We start from the raw sequence: 6,949 nt of genomic DNA, 5'->3' as shown, positions 1-6,949 counted from the left end.
GTCGTTCGGCGGTCGCTGCCGCGTTCCGGGAATGCCAAATAGCGCGGCGACGTCCGGCGCCGTCGGTCACTGTCGGCACGCGGACGGTCGTCGAACCCTTTTCGAATCTTCGGGCGCACCCCCTCCGCCACGGTCGTCGTGATTTGTGACCGCCAAGTTTGCAACGGTAACTCGATACACAATACGCTCGCCGTTTTAGCTCGTCGTGACGTTACCACGGTCATTACGACGACAGTGGCACTATACAACAGCCCCAACGCCGCACGTAAATACGCGCGTTTCATTGGCTCGTTTGAATTTCGCGCCAACATATTATTACACGTAATCAGGTACATTAATTATACTTTTCCGGTAACCTTTTTTTTTTGCGGTTTTTCTTTTTTAGCAGTGACGCCAATGTGAAAAAAAATACGTTGTTACAGTGATGCCCGCGTTGCCACTCGCTCGTTGTGCTGGGACCGAACGAAAAAAAAAAAATAAACGAATATATCCCACCATTCTCATCGTTTTTCGGACAAGTGTGAAAGGCGGCGGAATTCGAACGAGCCAATGTATTTACGTACGGCGATGGGACCACAGAGGGTTTGTTAATACGGGTCAGTGCAACGTTTTTTCACGACGACCAGCACGTGCGGATGACGACCGAAAGTGTCCGGAAGGCGGAAACCTAGTGCACTGCGTTCGGCGAAAATTGGCCAAGATAACGTTACGTAATAGATAGTATATAGTATATTGTGACGTTGGTGTATTTATAGACCATTTATGAAATTGAGAATAACGAAACGGTAAAATACGACGTTATGCGCGTTTTAATCATCGACAAACCGAAAACCGCACTCCGAGTGATGCGAATAACAATACTGCAGTGTCCTATAATAGTCCTATTTTCAAACTTTCGTGATTTTGAAAATTTATGTAAAAACACGTATTGAAATGATTAAAAAAAAAGTTCCCATGTTTTTTCAATATTTTAAAACGTCTGTAATAAAAACTTTAATAGAACCTTGTATTCGATTTTCAAGTTTTCAGGCTGCAGAACCTAAACAATATGATGACACTTTTAAAAAAAAAAAAAAGTGTGAAGCTACTATAAATAATTTGTAAAACTCATCGGTAAATATAAATTAATGCCATACCTATACGACCTATATGTATAGTTTTTTTTAATAAGTTATATTATCATAACATGAAAGGACAAGAAAAATTCTTTTAAAATTGTATTTTATTAAATACAATATATATATTTTATCAAATAAATTTAAAATTTAGTTTCATTAAAACAAACAAAATATTAGTACTCAATAATTTCAATGTGTGCAATGTGTACCTACATAAACAAATATTTAATTACCTACACCATATACCTAGTAATGCCAAGTTTAATATAAGGACATTACTTTCAATGGTTATACAGACGTAATTAAGAGTATAATAAGTCAACGATGACAAAGTATACATTGGGCTTTATACTTTGTATAAATAAACTCGCTTACAAAACGTCATACTGTGTATTAAGTTGTATATTGAATTCATACTGTAGTAAGTTATATTACAGTATTATCATAATCATAAAATCACGTTATTATCTATAATAAATATCAAAATCCCATTTAAGTTTGAATTTCAACATTTCATAAAACATTTAATTTTAATGAGTTACCGCAGAGTCAGAATAGGTATAAGAAATTCAATTATTTTGAAAAAAATAAATTATATTGTATACAATATACATATAAATTAAAATAATTAATTACATACAGTTTATAAAATTACTAGCTTAAAAAACAAGTTTGTATCGTTTAAATTAAATTAATGAATGCTTTTAAAAAAGTTTAATTTTTTTTTAATAATAGGTACTCTGTAAGTGTTGACCTAATCCGAGCATGGATGAAGCTAAAATATAGCTGTTCAAAACATTTATTCAATCAAAACTAAGAAATATAAACGTATTGAAACGTATAAAAAGTTATATATTAATGACTAGGCTGTGTGAAAAAATAAAATAATACAACTAAAAATGTTTAAAATTATTTAATATTAATTTATTATTATATAATATTAAACACTAGATACATCAAGTAAAAAAAAAAAATAATAATAATAATAATAATTTTGGCAAATGAAAGATACAAAGTACTTTATAAAAAATACTAAATAATATAATATGCAAGACACAATTGTATTTCATATACTGCTACCTCATAGAGTCCTAATTATAGCTAGAGTATAAAGCTAATTGTACTAAAATATAACTACTTAATAATAAATATATTTTGTACTTTTAAGTTGGACATAAAATAATTTTTTTTGTATTATATTATGACAATAATGGAAGTATAAAGGACATTTATTATAACTTACAAAATATTAATTAGTTTCAGTGGTTTATAATTATTACATTATGCTGCATTTTTGAAGAATCACATATTGATCTTATCGCACAATAGTAATTTTTATATCAAGGTATATACATTTTATTTATGTGATATTTCTAAAATTTTAATATTAACGCTTCAGCCTTCACAATGAGCAATCAGATAAGCTTCAAAAAGCAGTCCATTTTACCAGTGAATTTTAGTGTATAAGCATTGTAGTAGATACTATTGCCAATTTGAAGATTGACAATACATTTTGAAGCATTTTCTAGAAAATTTTTAACAAATATTTAACTTTAGTTGACTGTAGGTAGTTGATAGTGAAATATCTAATTTGGTGTTTGATCGATCGTTATTTATATTCACTTAAGTTAATTACTACGTTTATGTGCAATAGTTGATGCGCATTGATTTAATACGCATTAGGGAGCGGTTTATATCCACCTAAAATATCAATATTAGATGTTGAATAAAATTAAAAATTAATGCGAATGTTTTTTAGTCCATGCTTTACACTTTGGATTCCATGACTAAAATATGTAATTAGTATACCTTACCACCTATATATTATTTTGTAATTTGACATTTTAAAATTCCCGCTAAAATATTAATTTGCATTAAAGTGTTTACATGCATTTCTTAATCCCAGAGTAAGAGTTAATTTGATTTGATGAATAAAATTAAATAATAAATGCGCATTAGTATAATGCGAATTAAAAATGCGTTTATATGCACCGAATTCTCAGACTAACTAAATGCACATCGAGTTAATGCATATTCTGCTGCATATAAACGTAGTACATAAGTTAGATTGATATATATAAATATATGTAATTTTTTTTTTTACTTGGATAGTTGGATTATAAGTTCTTTATCATACTGTTTCTTTGACGTGTAGTAGGACCAGGATTTTTATTGAATAGCGGTAGTAGGATATTTAAGCGTTATCCACTAATAAGAAGATCAGTGGATTATTTTATGTAAACTTTAAAAAAAAAAAAGTATAAGGCTTAGGGTTGGGGGTCGTTCTTATTTTTGTGCATGACACCAATAATTTTACCATGACATCATGAATGAAATCGTTGATTATGTGGTAAGATAAGATATTATGTAATAATAGCCACAAGACATATCCATGTACTGCTATATCTGTATGCAGCTTCATTTTATAAGACCGAAACGACATAACAAATATCGACGATCATGATTTTGGTGGTGGTGGTGTACTAGGCAGCTAGTTTACTATCAATTAAAAATCGACGAAAAAAAGCTAATACAATATTGCAATAACATTGCTGTAGTGCAGTATATTTTGTTAAAAAATAACCATTTAATCTTTAATGTTAATTAATTATCCCAATCACGATTGTTATAACTATGTTTATACATTTCCGTGACGCTGTCAAAACTCTGCGTATGATAAAAATGAAACAAATAAAATTATTATGATAAATTAGTGGTTAGTGGTTACCTATATGGTTCGTGACTTCCTGTTGAAAATTATATTTATTTCGTTTAATCACATAATCTTTAATTTAAACTAGTATTGATATTTACCTATTTCCATAATGAATAATTTAAACAACTATGTAATTGATACGTTGCAAATTGATAACAAAACATTTGAACATAAAATTGTATAATTATGTCGATCATCGAGCAATCGAAATAAATTTTATAAAAACTATTTAAATTGAATTAAAATGTAATACAAATAAGAAAATTAGTATAACTGGAAAATAAATACGTAAATAAGGTATGTATTCATTTTTAATATTTAAAAAAATAATAGGATTAAACTTACTAAATACTGTTATTAAGTAAAAATTACACAAAATATTATATAATAACAAAAAATATTAATGTGCTACAAAAATAAAAACGTTTGGTATCTATATAGTGTCTTTATTTAAAAATAAAAGTATATCAGAAAAAATTGAATGATTTCTACGAGCTTTTTTATTGGATGAGAGCTTACATTTGATATCAAAACAACCTTTTAGTAAAGGCTATTTATTCCATTAACCCCGCATCAAAATCATCAAATGAACAGCCATAACCAGCTTACTAGAAAAGTAAAAACATTTTTTTACTTATTACGTGTGAACGTGTTTTTAATATAAAAATATAAAAACGCAAAATCGGTCTATATCAGGTATGATCAACCCGCGGTCCATGGAACTCGTATTTCAACCTGCCCGTGACTATATTATAAAATTAAAAATATCTATAGGTAAAAGTAAAAATAAATATGATAATTTACACAAATCAGTGTGAAATTTGGGCTTGTTTTTCTTTAACCAATCTCGTTCAGTAACAATTTTGTGGTTTTTATATAGTGACATTTTATTAATTAAATTTTAATTTATCATTTTTTTCAAACAAGCAATGTGAACCTGTAGTTTTGAATGACGAAAATGTCGAAAACAAACTAGCGACTAGTAGGAAGTATGCAGTACTTTAAACACGCACGATAAGTCATACATACCATTGGTATTTTTAATATTAATATATTGTATGATCTGATATATTATCTATTGTAAAATATTTTATCAAAATGAACTGGTAAAAATAAGCCGCACTACCATAGTATAAATATGGATTTCGAATGTCGCTTATAAGTTAAAAAGGTTGGTTGCGCCTGATCTATATCATGTTACCACTCTCTAGACCAGCATTTCTCAAACTGTGGGTTGCAAGTCAATTTTTAGTAGGTCATGTGGATTTTATTAATCATATAGATTTTAAGATACTTAAAACATAAACATAAACTATATAAATTATAAGGTGCTGTTTTGTCAACCACAGCAGAAAATAAGCAAACACTTTACATAGGTACTCCTCATTATTAAAAATACATTTGAAAAATTATATTCAACCTTTTTGATTTCAATTGTATTTTATCAAATTAAACAACCACTTTTTTAGATTATTTTTCGATTGTTTTTGTATTAAAAACATTTAGTTAAAATATTAAATTTTTTAGAATTTACATCAAACGCGTCATTTTACCCGAATGTCCGTGAAAACGTTTAAGTGGTAATTTTTGTTTTTTTTTTTTTTATTACGCCGATCAATTATAAGTATTTAACACTTCAACGCGTTTTGATCACATATTTTTCAAACAGCCTAGTTATTTCATTTCGAACTATTAGACTGAATTATTAGACTATTATGCGGACCTATATTATACGTAAAATATAATTTAATATACTAGTATTATAGTTTTATATACTTTATAATATATTATTATGATTTCTCCTCAGCTTGGCGGCGTAAGCATATAACGTCGCCGTTATTATGTATAATATATTATTATTATATTCGACGTTGTTTTATAACTTATTGACGAATGAGAGAACTATTATTAAAAAACAAAAAAAAGACGATTGGAATTATTTTATGGTTACTGAATCATAATATTATATACATTGTAAGTTGTAGCCAAAAAATTAAAAATGTTATTTTTTTGTACTTTAACTATTATAATTTAGTACCTACTTATATCTAAACAATTTTCAACACATTCAATTTAAAACTTAATAAAACATAGTATACGTAATAATTAAAATTATAATTAAAACAAATTTATCATGATAATTTTAAATATATTGTAAAGGCCAGCACAGTCCATGTTTTGTAAGCCAAATAGCCCTAAGTAGGACCAATAATCAGATTTTAGATCGTATTATACAAACCATACTGGATTATAATTATACAGATTGAACCAATCAAATTCTATTGCTATTGTAAATAATACGTTGAGAAAGCCGCACCTTATTTTATTTTTTAAACACTAAACTAAACTGATATTAATAAATTAAAACCAAATCGGATCAGAATTTTTTTTTTTAATATAAGATGAGTGAAACATATTAATTGTAATAAAGACAACCCGGAGCTCAATATATGCATTTACAAAAACGTTATTGAAATATTTAATTTGACTAATTATTCGAATAGGTGATCAATCGATAGATGAAAAATATATACTATTTAGGTTTTTCCAGTTAATGTATTGAAATAATTATGGGTAAATTGTGATATTATTGATAGTATAATAATACGACAACTACGTACACATGAAACGAAGTAGAATATTTTATAAACTTATTTTGTAGGAATAATATTATTTCATCGTAAAATGATACTAATCAAATTTATTACGTGAAATAGTTATTTATAGATTTTACTGAGAACTTTAAATAAGTATATTATTTTATAACTTATTAGGTACTTTGTGAGGTTCTACAAATTAAATATAATTCATGGAAATTGACAATTGTATACATACCATTTAAACCTGTTATAATAATAGTTCAACTGTAACCTGTAGTTATTTTTTCTCGGTAAAACAGAAATTGATAGACAATATTATTATAAATACTATTATACATATATTTACAGTTTACACTCGATAAAAATACTTGGAATTCAATTACTATTGGGTATTAATATTCCTGTATTATAAATTAATAAAACTATAAAACGAGGAAGTATTTCGCTAGTATCTATTTTATAAAGTACTAGCTAACCTCGTGCATTTCAAAATTGACAGTGTAAAATTCATCTCT

The sequence above is a fragment of the Aphis gossypii genome, chromosome X, assembly GCF_020184175.1.
Source record: "Aphis gossypii isolate Hap1 chromosome X, ASM2018417v2, whole genome shotgun sequence".
NCBI lineage: Eukaryota > Metazoa > Arthropoda > Insecta > Hemiptera > Aphididae > Aphis > Aphis gossypii.
The sequence above is the reverse complement of the archived record's forward strand: the minus strand, read 5'-3'. Positions refer to the sequence as shown.